Consider the following 18,441-nt stretch of genomic DNA (forward strand, 5'->3'; position numbering starts at 1 on the left):
GCGTATGCCATAAATAATATTACTAGTAATATCAGTAAATAATAACATACATTACAGTATCGATGGTAAGTAACAAATAGAGGCAATTCATATGCTTATTTTGCACTATACAATTATGCTGGGCTTCTGTTAAAAAAAAAAAAAAAAACTACTTATAATATAAGCACAGTGTTAGAGAACCATAAATGAAAACAAAAGAAAGAAAAAAAGCATAGATAATTCATAAACACAGATCTCTCCAGTTGTAACTAACTGGAGAAAGGGTTTGTCAAGGAAACGTTGCTTGCTTGCAATTGCAAGTCTCAACTTTCCTCAAAAAAAATTTTGCACATCTCAACTAGAACTTGAACACGTGGCCATGGGGACAAAACCTTTTTATTTTTTATTTTTTTTTGGTTTAAAGCCCGTAGGCGAGGACAAAACCTTTGATAAATTTCTCCAGTACATGTTTTTTTCAACACAGATGAAAAAGCTAAAGAAGTTCAAAGTAGTAACCAAACTTGATTGTTTTAAAGAGCCTGCTACAATTGTGCTTTTAGGTAAATTTTTGTTAGCCCAAATTGCAAATGTCATGGGCTGAAAATTGAAACATCCCAATTTTCATTTTTTTTTTCCTCAATGAAAGGTGCGGTATTTTAAAAATGAAAAGAGAAGAGGGAATAAAATATAATCAAAACAAAATTGATTGATAAATTTTAGACAAGTTTCCAGAAGAATTTTGTGAATCTGTACAGATTTTAAGTTTGTTTAGCGATGTATATACGATTTGTATCTGAAAATTAGAGGATTGAAAGAATTTTGAAGTGAGGCCCAAGGAACAATTAATCCAACTTTACATTAGTTTAGACAACACTGGTTAGGCAATAAATCAAGGAATATATATAAATAAAATATATTTGCAAGAGAGGAGGTTCAAATGGCTTCATTTTTTGGTGTCTCTATTATGCTTTTATTTTTAGAACTACAGCAACTTAAAATTTAAAAATTAAATGTGAAAATAAATCCGTTATATTATATATGATCTATATCATTTTATCTATACACATGTAAAAATCATGACATTTTAATTTGTTTTGATTAGTATCAAGAGCTTGCAAAAACACACCGATATGAATAATGTTGATTTTTGAATTTATTTATTTATATATAACCAAAATCGAAAGTGATAAATTTTATGCGCATGTAGAGATAAAAATATTGATCGCATTTAATAGTTTTATTTTAACATATAAATTTTAAAATTTTATTACTAGAAAATTAAAAGACATGGTGAAAATAAAAAAAAATAAAGACATTTAAAAACCCCTCTTTATGACAACACGATAACTGACAAAACAATTATGAAACTAAAAAAGAAAAAAAAATTGTACTTGTATTAGATATAATTTAGATTGAAATTTTCGTGCAATTTAGAAATTGTTTCATTGATCTTGTGTGCTAATGAAGCCGAACCCTTAAATGAAGGAATATATATAAATAAAATATATTTGCAAGAGAGGAGGTTCAAGCCTTCATTTTTTGTGTCTCTATTATTCTTTTATTTTTAGAACTACAACAATTTAAAATTTAAAAATTAAATATAAAAATAAATCCGTTAGATATAATCTATATCATTCTCGCTATATACACGTAAAAATCATGACATTTTGATTAGTATCAAGAGCTTGTAAAAATACACCGATGTAAATAAATTATGAATATTGATTTATGAACTTATTTATTTATATACAACCAAAATCGAAAGTGATCATTTTTATACGCATGTAAAGATAAAAATATTGATCGCACATAATAATTTTATTTTGACATACAAATTAAAAAAAAAATTATTATTAGTAAATTAAAAAAATGAAGGAATGATGGAGATACAAAAAATAAAGACATTTAAAAATCCTTCTCTTGATGACAAACATGATAACTGACAAAACAATCATGAAACTAAAAAAAAAAATGTATTGTATTAGATATAATTCAGATTGAAATTTTCGTGCAATTTAGAAATTGTTCTGTCATTGATCTTGTGTGCTAATGAAGCCGAACCTTAAACGTACGTTTGGATGGAAGTTATGATGAACCATAATTTGACGCATTATTTGACACACGGTTGAGCCCAAAATTTATCCTAATTACCATGTTTTATTGCATTTTATTTATCATTTCGTTCAGTTTTAATTAATCTTAGTCGAGACACAAGGTACTGCGCAAGTTGTTAATTATTACAGAATTGGAGCACGAAATTGCGCGATCTACATGTGCACAGAAGATCACGAATATCAAGCCGAATGAAGAAACAAATGGATCTATGATTTCGCTGCCAACTAATGCATTTCATATTCGGCTGCCGCATCAATTCTTACTAATTAATTCAATTAAGGCATTTTTGATTGGTGGCCGAGATATGGCAGATGGGCGCATTTACCTCTTATGGCAAATTAAGGCAATTGGATTGGCGCAATTGATTTTCTTACCAAAGATTTATTTGGAGACAGGATATATTCGGCTTTGGAGAAATTAGAAGGCATCATCATTTTAGCATTTTTATTTTTAATTTTCGTTGCTGGTAATTTTTGGGGACTCGGCCAGAGGAACCAGGGGGAAGAACAATTCATTTTGCTAATTGGAGTCAGAGGCAAATCGAAGGAAGAGAGAACTGCACTGGATTAAGGGAGCTCTTATTTTTCTCTTTTTATTTTTCTAATTTTAATGGAATCAAATATGATTTGTGCTTGTGTTAAAAGTATGCTTGGCTAAACATTTTATCTAGGGATATGGGAGTAACTTGATACTTTTGTTATGTTAATTTAATTGTTTGAATTTTATTTGTGGTTGTGATATTGATTTGTTTATGAATGCTTGCTTGGTTTGTTTAGTTATTTCTTATTTTATTAAGGGATCCGCTAATAATAAATTGAGACCGAAAGGAGAAATTTATATTAGAAGTACTTTTTAAAATAGGGATAATTATGCAAATGATATTAGGTAAATTTGGTGATGGACCGAAAGGAGAAATTGAATTGCTAGAACAACATAAACAAACTTAAGTACTCGGAGCTATGAAAGTAGTCCAAAAGGCTTTTGGGGAAACACACGGGTTATCAAATAGCTTAATGGGTTTAGATTAAAACTGGTAAGCCACGAACGTAGGAGACCTATTTAATCTAGATACGGTGCGAAGCCACGAAAGTGGATAAACATCTACCTTAGGATAACACCCCCTCAATAATTGCAACTCAAATATTATAAAAATAATTAGAAATACATAATTAAAAGTATCATAGTGAAACCATAACCCTAGATATCCATTCCCTCTGGTATTTCTCATCATTTTATGTTTCTGGAATTCATTCTGCATTCTGTTAATTCAAGTCGCATTCAGATAATTCAATCTGCATTCTGTCTGGAATTCAGGCTGAGGTTCTGGAATTTAGTCTGCACTAGTTTATAATTCATTCTGCATTTAGTTAATTCATCCAGCATTTTTATAATTTAGTTTAAAAGAAAACCACTCAATATTTGCTTGTCTAGATTACTGAAAATCGGTAAGCCAGTACTTAAAACACCTCCTTGTGATTCGATACCCAAATTACTAAGCGATAAGGTCATACGCTTGTGACCGAATTGTATTGGAATTAGGGATTAAATTGTTAAGCTACCAAAATCACATCAAGTTATAATAACTAGGATAAGTGAAATTTAAGAATATTAAATGAGAATAGAAAATAAATAACGATTTTCAGGTTAGTATAAAAGTGGTCCTATTCGGAATAGTAAAAATGTTATTTTAATTGTAAATTTGAAATAGTGAATAGCCGTAACCGATAAAGAATAGTGTTAAAAAAGTGCTAATTAAAAGAAAAAATAGGCAAGCGGGGTCTCAAATGAATTGTCATGACGTGGAGATAACAAAAGTGGTGTCAATTTTATAATTTCGAGACTATGTTAGTGAAAATCCAAGAATGAAGCATTTTTTTCTCTCTTTTCACACTTTCAAATAGTAGCTATTCCAACATTTACAAGGAATAGAGAATAGCAGCTATTCTAACTATTCCGAATAGCAAAAATGTTGTTTAGATGCACATTACTATTCTGAATAGCCCCTATTCTAAAATAGTCCTCTATTCTAGCTATTCTCATTTCATCCAAACATATAAATTTTCAACCATAATAATAGTCGACAAAATAAAATTAAAAAAAGAACAAATTATTTTCACACAGCATTTTCATCGTAATAGTATAGTGGGTCTACATGGACCATGATATGTAATTAACAAATTAACTTCTGAAAACAAATACATTTTGATGACAGATAATTAAACAATTTATTGGTTGATATTAACAAACACAAAATAACTATTGGCAAATAAATACAATTTGGGTTACTGTTGGAAAGCATAAAATTATAGAGAGACTACCATATCCATTCGGTTCTGAAAAGAAATAGTTTTTTCCTGTCATATCCTGTGAATGATGAAGGCTTAGAAAAAACTATCTAAAAGCTTTATTTGTTTTGTCAATATCACTCCCAACCATTTATTAGATGTACTAGCATTAAAAGGAAACAAATCTTCGGTGTACATTAAAAATATTTGAAACATTCAATCTATCATATTACGGCCATTTTTATTAATATCCCTAAAAAAAAGAAAATTTTAAAAATAACCCTGTGTACCATTTTTTTTTATTTCTGCCCCGACCGCCTGGGCTTCGGGCGGCCCAAAATACCCTGTGAGGCGCCGGCCTTAAGGGCGGCCCATGCCTCTAGTGAGGCGCCAGCCCCTGGGGCGCTCCACTAGGCCTGTGAGGCGCCACCCCCACAGGCGCCCCACATGTTTAACTCATTTATACTGCCTCTGCCAACGCGATTTGAGAACTTCTTACGACTAGCGAGGAGCTGATTTCTGAACAGGTATTTTTTTTAATTATAATAATTAGCCATTACTGTAGCTAATTTAATTTACTGTTGCAAGTACTGTAGCAATTAACTGTTGCACGTACTGTAGCGTACCGTACATTTACTGTAGCAATTGCTGTACACCTACTGTAGCAAATTGTAATTTGTTTTAACTTTTTTTTAATTATTTTTCAATTAGTCATTTATTACTGTACCCATTATTATGTCATGTAATACTTGTAATTTTTTTTTTTAATGTAGTTTGTTAAAGAAGAGATGTTAGTTGCACTGTATGTCGGCGGCAAGCTAGAAAGGGGTGAAGATGGCGTGCATTACACGAAAGATGTCGCATTTGGCTTCGAGATTAATGAAAATACCACATTTGAGGAACTGAAGCAGCTAATATACGAAAAGACAGCTGTAAACCCCAACAGGTATGAAATAGAATTGGCTACACGGATTGACAACTCATGTGGGGGGGGGGTAGACCTTACTTTGTTAAGTTTCCAATAACATATGCCAATTTGTGGAGAGTTGTGTATACTCAATTTGTGGCTTGTGAGGTCCCGGTAATGGACATATATTCGAAGAAGGTTCCCCGAACGAGGGCTGGACCTTCAAGTTCGGCTGGGGCTGGACCTTCAGGTTATGACAATTTGGGTTATAACAACCAGGTGTACCACCAGCACTTCTCTTATGACAACCAGGGGTACCATCAGCACTCCCCTTACGACAACCAAGGGTACCACCAGCACTCCCCTTATGACCACCAGGAGTACCACCAGCAATCCCCTTATGACAACCAGGGATATCACTAGCAATCCCCTTATGACAACCAGGGGTACCACAAGGCAAAGACAAATCTCTACTTAATGAAGGTGGGCAAAAATAATCCCCGAGATGTCAACGAAGATCCAGCATACGAGAAAATATATCAATCCCGTGATGGAGGTTGGCGTTGGGGAATTATGACCACCAACGGGTCCGAGTCGCTGAATGCAGTATTCAAGCAGAGCCGGATGTTGCCTGTGGCTGCAGTTATAGAGGACACATTCTACAAGTTAAATGCCTGGTTTCAGGAACGGCGTGCTAAGGCCGCAAAATTAATAAGGATGAACCAGTCATTTTCAACAAGGGCGGAGGAGAAACTAAGACGACACAGGGACAAAGGTGCAACTATGACCGTGATCCCGATGGGTAATGATGGAACAGAATTCGAAGTGCAAAATCCAAATGAGTACATTCCTACCAGCCGTAAACCAGACGGCACTATGACGTTTGTCAAGAGGGCTTGCAAGTACGTGGTTAAATTCGGAGATGCCAGGGCGGTAACCTATACATGCCAAGGACCCCAGCTAAGTCACATACCCTGCAGTCACGTGATGGCGGTATGCCGAGTGAGGAACTACTGTGAGGATCACTATGTTGCTGACATGTACCGTACCGATTACCTTGCTTCCACTTGGGGTGGATCTTTCCATTCTTATCCCGATCAGCATGAGTGGCCTGCATATATCGGTGATAGAATACTCCCTTCAGAAGGATGGATAAGAAAGGGCAGGAGGAGACACAAGCGTATTGTAATGACCATGGACGAGATGGGTGGTAGGCGACCGTCGGGAAATCGGGCTCGCCGTTCTGTTTCCGACAGGCGCAGGACAGGTACGTAGAATTGTTCAAAGTTTATTTATGCTTTAATTATATTACTAAATGAATTGCATTGTTATATTCAGATGCAATAAATGAACACAACGAAAGAGAAAATGCCAGAGTTGTTGCTGAAGCAACCGGTAGAACACAACCCCCTCCTTCTGTAAGCCAATCATCTAGTAGCCAAGCCTCTACAAGTAATGCCGCACCTGCCACTGGTACCAGAAGAACTAGTCGTTTGTTAGGTTTATTCAGACGTGGTGGCAGATAAACTTGCTATTTTGCTTATGCGAATTGATTTATTTGATTTGAACTATGTTATGAACTTTAATTGCGCTTTTGATTGTACTGTTGAACTTTTTATTGTTGAACTATGTTAAACTATTTTTAGAACTATATATGTATATGTGTATGTGTATGTGTATGTGTATGTGTGTATGTGTATGTATATGTGTATGTGTGTATGTGGCATACACATACACATAATATTTTATTTTTTGACATACACACATATACATAAACCCTAAATCCTAAACTTTTTTTTACAAAATTATTGAAATCAAAATACTAAGATTTCTCAAAAAAAAAAAAAAAAAATCCACATGGGGCGCCCCAGAGACTAGCGCCTCACAGGGTATTTTGGGTCGCCCGAAGCCCAGGCGGTCGGGGCAGAAATAAAAAAAAATGGTACACAGGGTTATTTTTAAAATTTTCTTTTTTTTAGGGATATTAATAAAAATGGCCGATCATATTATACTATCTTGATTTTGAATGTCACTTGACTTCAGCGATGAACAGTAGCACCTTTAGTCTGTGTCGTCCGATGCGAGATGAAGGATCCTCTTCTTTTGAGCTGCCGTCAGCTGGCGTCATCCCAGAAAACTCTAGGCAATTTACTATCCAACCATACTGGATTTTGTTAGTAGTAGACTAGTAGTAGTAGGACAAGTGCAAACTCCTTTTTTTCTTTTTCTTTTTTAAAAAAAGGACAATTATTTTTAAGAATTTTCTTAAAACTATTTTTCATAACCAATGATAGTTGTCACACGATTTTAATTAAATCAAACCGTATCTTTTTGTCTCTCATTGTTTTTCCGTCTTCGGTCTGAAATTAACAGGCAGCTACTGGGGTTTATAACTTAATTTACATCCTGTTTGGATGGAGAGTAGAGAAAGGAATGTGAGATAACAAATAGAAGGGAATTAATGTAATGGAATAGAAAGGAAGATTAACATATTTAACTTCTTCGTGTTTTTCCCAAATCAGAAACCCTAACCGAACTTTTGCATTTGAGCAACCAATTTTCTCTATATCACAATCACACGATAAATGTAAATACTTACCATAATTCAGGAGTAGATTTAGTGATAAGAATAATCTGAATACTTGTGATACAATGGGGATGGACACTTGCTATTATGCTAGTATATATTTCAAGAATTTGTTTTTTGGTAACACTTATCTCATGTATTTTTTTTTTTTTTGAATGGCGTTGGCTGTAGAATACCACACTGTGAGTAGCTTTGTTAGAGGGAAAAAATTAAACAAGTGGAAAAGCAAGGACACGACTCTTGCAAGAACTTAGCCAGAACAAGCACCATATATTAGGTACAATATTATCACATCTATCTATGCCTTTTATTTTTGTCTAGTCTGTACAAAAGATGTAGTAATTTTGGCTATAGCTTTGATGGTTTCAGGCAAGAAAGATTTTCCATATTTACAGTGCGAATTGACAAAATTGTATTGTGTTTGTAGTTTTAAAGTTTATTTCTAGGGGGGTTTAATCTTTATTCCTTCTAAATTTAATTTTATTGATTCTCAGCAAAAAAAAAAAAAAAACCTTAACCAGATTGTTCTGTTAAGCCACTGTCAACAATTGTAGTGCTTCGCAAATGTTATTTGCGGTTTCCGGAACATCATAATAAGGTCTCTGTTACATGTAGTAAGTTGGTAAATCACTTGTATCGTTGGTCCCTTTATGTGTGGCACTTCATAATTCAAGATTTGACTTAAATGATAATTTTATCTTCTAATAATGGGAAGTATGACCCAAGACTTCAATTTTTATTCAATTATTTTTATTTGTACATCATCACCTCAAAATTTATCACTAAGACTAAGCACCACTAGAATTTGCATTAATAGCATGTGTAACTAAATATAATTGCAACATAAAATGAATCTCATGCAAAAGAAGTTTCTCTAAGATCGTGAATTCATGATAAATTTAATACTAAAGATACACTACATCATCAACTGTAACGTTAATGCTCACCCACTTTATACTCACAAATTTGAGTTTTTTCTTTTCCAGAGTGTGGAACTCTTATTGAACCCTCCTGCTGCAAGCGCCTCCTCTCTCTCACACCTCTTCTCCAATCTCTCTACAGAGACTCCCTCTTTGCTCTCTGTCGAACTCACATCACTCTAAAAATGCTTCTCTTTTATAAGGTATAGTTGTAGATTTGTAACACAGCTTCTGAAAAAAGTGTAGGCGAAAAAGAGCAATACTTGTGTTAGATAAACTTAAATCTCTATGCCTTAAGAATACTACTTCTATAGTTCTATTGACAAAGAAAAAAGATACATATGCACCTGGTTCAGTATTTCATCCTTGCTGGTGTTAATTGGTCCCAGCTAAATTAGACAGCTACTCTGGTATTAACAACGGTATCCTGTCGCAAACATTATTTGCGGTTTGCATAAAATTAATGATTTGTTCTCAGAATGTAATATGTTGTAAGGCGGTTAATTTAAGTGTTTTCATTCATGTTTCATCTGCACTGAATCATTTTGAAATTCACATGAATAAACAACTTCAAAGATAAAATTCATTGAAAGTAATTTTACTTTTATAGACAACCCTATTCCGCAATCTCAGCCTGCGAGATTCTATGTTTCCTTTTGCATGTAGTATTTGCTGATATGAAATGGTAGTTCGGTCCATAGCCTACTAGATATTCACTATCCAAAAGAAGCCATCATAGTAATAATAAGTCATGTTTATAGTAGTTTTGTACACATGGAATGTTGAGTTTTTGAGTTTGAGACAGAAAATGTTTGAATGAGAGAAAAATTATATTTTTTCATACATACATTTTTGTACAGTGTTGGATCTTTTATATATAGGCTAAAGCAAAAAATATAGCTGTTGGATAACATAACAGCTCCCTACTAATTCTAACGGGTGCCTATACTCTAAAGGAGTTATAACTACTTTCTTTTAATTCTAAATGGATTCCTAAATGGGTTTGAAGCTTAACGGGTCTAATACAATTTTATCCTTCATTCTCAACACTCCCCCTCAAGTTAGGCGTGTAAATATCAATCAAGCCTAACTTGCTTAGATTTCCTTCAAATGGTTTTGGATCTAAACCCTTTGTGAAGATGTCCGCTAATTGTTCCTCACTCCTCACAAATGGAGTTTCAATTTCTTTTGTTTGAATCTTTTCTCTAATGAAGTGGCAATCTACTTCAATGTGTTTCGTTCTTTCGTGGAACACCGGATTAGTTGCTATGTGTCGTGCTGCTTGATTATCACAAAACATTTTTATTGGCTCTTCAATTTTAATTCCAATATCCGCAAGAAGTTGTCTGATCCAAGTTAGCTCACTTGCGGTGGATGCCATGGCTCGATATTCTGCCTCGGCACTTGATCTTGCCACGACACCTTGTTTCTTGCTCTTCCATGTGACTAAATTTCCGCCTACAAATGTGCAAAAACCGGTTGTCGACTTTCTATCAAAGCTTCCGGCCCAATCTGCATCGGAATAGCCACACAAGTTATTAGAACTATTATTTTTCATGAAAATTCCTTTTCCGGGTGTTCCTTTTAAATATTTTAAAATTTTATTTATTGAATCCAAGTGGGGTGTTCTTGGAGCATGCATAAATTGATTAATTTGACTTACCGAAAAAGAAATATCCGGTCGAGTTACGGTTAGGTATATTAATTTTTCTACAAGTCTTTGAAATTGATTTATATCATCTAATGGTTCACCTTCTTCGCTATTCAATTTATGCCTACCGTCTATTGGTGTTGATGCCAGTTTACAACCTAATTTACCGGTTTCCTTTAACAAATCTAGGGTATATTTTCTTTGAGAAATAAATAGACCATTTTTGGAATGTGCTATTTCTATTCCTAGAAAATATTTTAAATAACCAAGATCTTTGATGTCAAATTTTTCTTTCAAGTGAACTTTTATTTTATTGATTTCTTCTTGGTTATTTCCGGTGATTATAATGTCATCAACATATACCAATATGATGGTGGTATTAATGAAAAAAATATACATATAAAATAGGAACAAAATCAGTTTATATGGCAATCCGAATAAGATTCATATGGCAATCCATAAAGAATCTCTTATCCGGATTTTGAATCTGCAACCTCCCACAGTATTGCCTTTAACCACAAGATCAAAGATTGATTCTTTGGTCCAAGATCTTCCTTCAATTTTTATAAATAATGAATGATCGACATTACTAATCTTAAAATTGCAAAATTTTAAATAAGAGCTTAGTTTGCCATACCATGCCCTTGGAGATTGCTTCAATCCATAGATTGCTTTCTTCAATTTGCAAACTAATTCATTGTTTCTTTCTTTTTCATGACCGGGTGGTAAAGTCATATATACCTCTTCTTCAAGTGTTCCTTGAAGAAAGACATTTTTGACATCCATTTGGTATAATTTCCAATTTTGGTTAACCGCAATAGAAAATAGTATTCTTACCGTATTCATTTTGGCCACGGGTGCAAAGGTTTCATGATAATCTATACCATAAGTTTGAGTATACCCTTTCGCAACTAAGCGAGCTTTATATCGTTCTACGGTACCATCCGAATTATACTTAATTTTGTATACCCATTTACAACCTACGACCTTTTTCCTTTTGGTAATTGTGAAATAACCCAAATTTCATTTTTTTCAAGAGCTTTTAATTCTTTTTTCATGGCTTTGATCCATGTAGAATTTTTTATGGCTTCCTCATAATTGTTTGGCTCTTGTTCTTTTTCAATTGAGATCAAAAATGCTTTATGGTTGGAAGAGATATTATCATATGTAATAAAATCTTGAATAGGATAATGTACCTTGTAGGTTATAAAATCCCTTAGCCTTGTTGAAGGTTGTCTTGTTCGAATCGACCTTCTCAACGGTGTTTCTTCCATGTTTTGATCTCCATTATTTGAGGAAATTTCTTCTATTTCCTCTTCATTTCCATCTTCACTTTCATTTTCATTTTCATTTTCATTTTCATTCCCATTTTCTATAAATCTTCCCTCGTCTCTTGATGGATTGTATTGAGGTAGCATACTTTCCTTGAAGGATTCTCTAATATCTTCCTCATTAATTTTTTCTTTGTAATATGACTCATTTTCTAAAAAGGTTACATCCCTAGAAATGTATAACCTTTTTTCTTTGGAATCATAGCACTTATACCCCTTTTTTTGTGATGAGTAACCCAAGAAAATAGCCTTAATTGAGGTATAATCCAATTTATCTTGTTTATTTTTGTGTACATAACATGTACAACCAAATATTTTTAGATGCTCTATGTTAAGTTTTCTTTGGTAAAGAATTTCTAATGGGCTCTTATAATCCAAATTAGCACTCGGTAATCTATTTATTAAATATGTTGCGGTAAGAACGGCATCCGACCAATAAGTTTTTGGTACATTATTTTGAAACAAAAGTACACGAGTCATTTCAAGCAAGTGTCTATTTTTCCTTTCGGAAACACCGTTTTGTTGAGGTGTATAAACACATGTTGTTTGATGTAAAATTCCCTTTTCCTTAAATAAATTTGAGAAATTGTGATTTATAAATTTCGTTCCGTTATCGGATCTAAAAGTTTTGATTTTTGCTTCATATTGATTTTCTATGAAGTTATAAAAATCTAGAAATTTTGAGAATACTTCACTCTTATTTTTTAATAAATATAACCAAGTTGTTTTAGAAAAATCATCAATAAAGATAACAAAATATTTGTATCCATTATAAGAATTAATTGGGGCGGGACCCCATACATCCGAATGAACCAAATCAAAAGGTTTTTCGCTTTTACAACTTGATAAATTAAACGGTAACCTAGTGTGTTTCCCTAGCTTACATGTCTCACAACTACTATTGTCTAATTTTGAAAAATTAAAAAGACTCTTTAAAATCTTGTCGGAAGGATGCCCAATTCTTCTATGCCAAAGTATGCTTAATTCTTCATTTTTTGTTGTGTTGAGGTTGAATTTTTCTTCATTTAAAATATAAAGCCCATTTTCTAGAAATCCTTCACCAATCATAATCTTGGTTATCCGATCCTGAAAAATCACATTTTTTGTCAAAAAAATGAGCTCACAATTTAACTCATTAGTGATTTTACTAATGGATAATAGATTTGATGAGCAATCTTTAATATACAAGACATTTTGGATTATTTTTGAGAAAATAGTTATTGAACCTTCTCTAATAATTTCTATTTTATCACCATTTGCAACCGTAACAAATTGTTTGGCTTCGTATTTTTTAAAATGAAGTCAATAAATCTATATTACCGGTCATATGGTCAGTTGCACCCGAATTCAAAACCCATCTAGAATTTTTTGGTGTGAAAGATAAATTAGAGACACAAATCATACCAGAGGTCTTTCTTGCATTTTCTTGTTTTTGATTTAGCATCACAGAGAGGTGTTGGAGTAGTTGCTGCACTGGATCTGAACTGGTTGCCTCATGGGATCCGAATACAGAGGAGGGGTGCGCTGTGTGAACAGGGTTGGCAAAATTAAAGGAATCAGCGCAATTAGCGCTTGGGCCTTGGTTAGCTCTAGGAAAATTATTTGAGGTAGCATTATTTTGATTTTTCCTGAACGGCTCAGATCCATTTCGCTCCGTCTCTCTTCCTTCCGTCAAATAAGCTCCCTTCTGCCAATTCGCCCCAACGCCGCCTCTATCTCCTCTGCGATCCTTCTTGTGCCACTTTGGCCGGAGGCGAGGGTAAAGAAACCAACAAGCCTCTTTGCGATGCCCCTCTCTCTTACAGTGCTCGCATTTTTCGACTCCTTGGTCTCCTCTTCCCTCTGGTCGAAAATTAGGATTTGGCCTTGCCATGGCAGCAAATCCTTTTGCCTCTGGGTTTTCAAGAAGTTGTGACCCCATTACCTCTCTTCTTGTCTCTTCTCCTTGTATCATGGAAGCCACTTCGTCTGGAGATGGAAGTTCAGCCATGAGGAGGATCTGTGACCTCACCGCCTCATACGATGAATCAAGACAAGAGAGGAATTGAAACACGTCATCTTGTGCTTCTCTTTTTTGAATTTCAACAAGGTCAGTGGTAGGGGGTCGATAAACCCTAATTTCATTTTTTTTTCTTTTGGAGGAATCCAAACAGATTCATGGCCGGTTGGCCTTGTTGTTGTTTTGCTTGTTGTATTTCTCTTTGGATTTGATAGATATGAGCATAATTTTTCTTGTGACCATATAATTTTTCGGCTCTTTGCCAAATTTCTAATGCCGTATCTTTGTGCGAAAGTAAGTCGGATACCTGTGGTTCCATTGTTGCTAGTAACCATGTGATTACCGTATGATCGCTTACTTTCCATCTTGCTAATGCCCTTTTTTTTGATTCAGTCGGAGGATCTTATTGTTTGGGGGCTTTGTTCTCCGAGTCGATATGATCGCTTTTTTCTCGGCCGCTTAAGGCGAAGACAACTTGTCTTGCCCATACTTGGTAATTTTTGCCATTTAGCATCACCCCAGTGAGCTTTTCTTGATTTTGTGACATTTCGACAACTGATGATGTTGTTTGCAATTTTTCCTCTTTGACAGCTACTGGTACTGTCTTATTTCTCTGATTTTACAGCTGCTGGTGCTGTTGCAAATTTTTCTGTCTTTGAGTTAAGATCTGAACTACAGCTCTGATACCATGTTGAGTTTTTGAGTTTGAGACAGAAAATGTTTGAATGAGAGAAAAATTATATTTTTTCATACATACATTTTTGTACAGTGTTGGATCTTTTATATATAGGCTAAAGCAAAAAATATAGCTGTTGGATAACATAACAGCTCCCTACTAATTCTAACGGGTGCCTATACTCTAAAGGAGTTATAACTACTTTCTTTTAATTCTAAATGGATTCCTAAATGGATTTGAAGCTTAACGGGTCTAATACAATTTTATCCTTCATTCTCAACATGGAACCCAATTAAACTTTGGTTCCCTTCATTGTTTGTAAGAAGTGTCGTATATCGAGTTAACTTAGATGGTCAGTTTTTTTAATCTGAGATTACAAATTAAGGAACAATTATATTAATGGTACCCTATAGTTGTTGTGGCTTCATTATTTTCCGTGCTAACTTTTGCTACTTAATTTGCTAATAATCGACCAATCATTGTAAATGTAACTAATGGTTTTCTTTTTTGACTATTTTTTCAGATCTAAGAAATGAGAATTGACGAGCGTCTACAGGATGATTCGCGTCGCTTCAATTTAGCATGAGCGGACTAGGAAATGGTACGAATATTTCGGCCGATGGGTCTCACAGAAGTAGAGGGATTGTCTGGCTGTCTCCTTTGAGAAATGTTAGATCCCGAGGATTGATGGCCACAAATATTCTCTGTTTTGTGAGGTTAAATATTAGGACCAGCATGTGAATTAGAAAATAGATTCTCAAAACTGATAGGGACCTACAAATGATGCCGGTTAGACATGTAATTTGGGTTGTGTACATATTGCCTCAGTTATGGCAAAAACTGATATAAGCAAATGAGTAGGTATGTAAACTGTAAAGCACATCAAACATTTTTGTCTATTTCAATTGTACATGTTTTACTTGATCTCATAAATCATGACATCTAACTCTTACTAGTATCGTGCCCGGTTGGAAGGAAACATTTTATAAGAGAATAAAAAAAAATCATACACGTTTATAAAAATATTTAGACAAAATAACAAATAACATTCCTATCCAAATAAACTTAGATTTCTATACATAAAAAAATAAAAGAAATATATAATCATATAAAAACAGATTATTTGATTGAAATTTGATATTCAATCTGAAGTTGCATTTTTTTATTTACGGTTGTTACGGATATCTACGTAGTTAATATAAGAATGATATTAATATAAGAATGGAGATATCAGAGAGTAAAATAGTCTATCAAATCATTCCAAACATCGATTTATAATCGAAATTAAATTGCTTGTAAAGTGCCAGGAGAGATTATTGTAAAAAAAGATATCAAGTAGAATTTTCAGCAATTCATGGCTTTGAGCCTTTGACACAAATTTTCTAGTATGATGATGATTTATGATGATGATTTAGTACTAAATTCATGGCTATCACCAATTTGTGTCATCATCGTACTAAGTGTACTCTTTTAAAAGAGTAGTTCTAAGCATGTTAAATTAAAACATCGGTTTAAAATGTTCTCAATTCGAATTGAATATATTCTTTTAAAATGAATTATCATAGTGCGCAGATCAAATTTTATATTTTTTCGAATTTTTTTACTATTTATTAGTATTTAACAAAATCGCTATATTCAGACCATTGAATTTTTGTACCCATCTTAATAAATAGTAAAAAAATTCAAAAAAATATAAAATTTGATCTGCAAGCACATTGTAATATATCCATCATGTTAAATGGTTTGGATTGACTGTTTGGACTTTAAAAATGAAGAGTGTAATCCGATGTCACCAAAAAATGGTGTAATTGGATCCCTCCTCATATATATATATGACTAATATGCATTTGGTAGCATATGGACCGATATGCATACGGTCCAAATTTGAAATTTTAAAATCCAAAAAGTCGATATGAACCGTTCATCTTGTTCTCCATATTAATATGTGCTTGGAGACCAAATTTTACATTTTTATGAATTTATTTACTATTTATTAAGCCACTTTGAAAAAGTATTGATCCAACTGTGGCTTAACAAAACAGTAAAATTAGCAGCCACCGTTGGATCAGCAATTTTCAAAGTGGCTTAATAAATAGTAAAAAATTCAAAAAAATGTAAAATTTGGTCTCCAAGCACATATTAATATGGAGAACAAGATGAACGGTTTAGATCGACTTTTTAGATTTTGAAATTTCAAATTTGGACCGTATGCATATTGGCCCATATGCTACCGAATGCATATTAGTCACTCTCTCTCTCTCTCTCTCTCTCTATATATATATATATATAGAGAGAGAGAGAGAGAGAGATGGGCTATGGTGCATTGCAATGCATGGAGGGGTTTGTGCATTGGACCATAAATCTAAAATTCAAAATCCAAATGGCCGATCCAAATCGTTCATCTTGTTCTCCATATTAATATGTGCTTGGAGACCAAATTTTACATTTTTCTGAATTGTTTTACTATTTATTAAGTATTTTACAAAATTGTTGATCCAACGGTGGCTGCTAATTTTACTGTTTTGTTAAGCCACCGTTGGATCAACAATTTTGTAAAATACTTAATAAATAGTAAAAAAATTCAGAAAAATGTAAAATTTGGTCTCCAAGCACATATTAATATGGAGAACAAGATGAACGGTTTGGATCGGTCATTTGGATTTTGAATTTTAGATTTATGGCCCAATGCACAAACTCCTCCATGCATTGCAATGCACCATAGCCCATCTCTCTCTCTCTCTCTCTCTCTATATATATATATATAGTATGACTAAATTACTACCGGTAGCACTCTGACATAAGTGCTTATGGGGTCATATCTGTTAGTTTGTAATAATCTAGAAGTCAATAATACGATAAATTATCATAAAGCTTTGTTCATGAATTGAATGTTTATTTATATATCATTTTGTTGCCTTGAGTATTATTGAATTTATGGATCATTTCGAGTTCATGACTGAAATTGTGAAACTCCATAATATAGATGATATATACTCTTAAAAGGTCACTGACCAAGGTACTTAGCAGGAACACTAATTACCGCGATAAGGTTAGTATGTGGATTAAAAGATGGTTAAGTTTTACAAACCACCTGACACGAGATGTCATTTTAATCACATAGATACATGTTCTAGGAACATGGTATTTGACAGACCCCGAATGAAACATTAAATAGAATTGTGTTCGTGTCATTTATGTTTTCATTCAGTGTCAGGTTCTACAGTATGAGGTATTTATTGTTCCCACTAAGAAATATGTATGTGTGATTGTTATCTAACGCTGTCCGTAAAAAGCAGTCATAACGGTAGCTTTTCCATATGTATAGCTTAGCTGAGGAAGTGATAGTTTACCAAGAATACTATTTGTCCCTCGTATTTTATACGAGCTATAGCATCACTGGGCCCCTTGATAGAGTAAGATTATCTGCTAGCGGTATAATTACAAGAGTAATTATATTTGATAATCTGCTCAAGATCAAGAAAAAATTCAGTTAGCAAGGATGACACACATCTACCTTGAAACTAATCTGATAGCTATGAGACAGAAGAACAGACACAAGTAAATTGTTTACTGGATCGTGATATTGTACTGTACAGCATCATCTGTGTAATTGGATGGTCATGATGTATACTGCCATATACCGCTCATGATTATAGAAGTTAAAACAGTTTTAACTCTATTTACCAACATAACACAGATCCTATTGGGTCACACCATATAGGAGTTAATCGGAGAATCTTATTGTGATTGATTATAAATTGGTTATGATCAATAGTAAGATGGTTATAATTAATTATACGTGTTATAATTAAATAATAAATGTTATGTAAAATAACAAGCAAAAACATTGGTTAATTTATAAACGCGTGTGACACGTTGTATAAAAGTTAACCGGTTAATTTATAAATGTGCAGGACACGTTGTATAAATTACCGAAACAACAACCGCAAGAAATATAATTGTTCAGAATAATTATACGAATATTATTTGT

General features: G+C 33.6%; 1 long non-coding RNA gene across 1 annotated transcript; it reads left to right on the forward strand.

Moving 5' to 3' along the window:
- The first annotated feature begins 7,897 nt into the window (after positions 1 to 7,897).
- LOC144552859 (uncharacterized) lies at positions 7,898 to 15,366 on the forward strand. The gene is made up of 3 exons (XR_013511254.1): positions 7,898 to 8,150; positions 8,860 to 8,996; positions 14,974 to 15,366. It is a non-coding gene; the product is annotated as an uncharacterized LOC144552859 (long non-coding RNA).
- Positions 15,367 to 18,441: the final 3,075 nt, after the last annotated feature.

This window comes from Carex rostrata, chromosome 4 (assembly GCF_964058835.1).
Source record: "Carex rostrata chromosome 4, lpCarRost1.2, whole genome shotgun sequence".
In the NCBI taxonomy this organism is placed as follows: Eukaryota; Viridiplantae; Streptophyta; class Magnoliopsida; order Poales; family Cyperaceae; genus Carex; species Carex rostrata.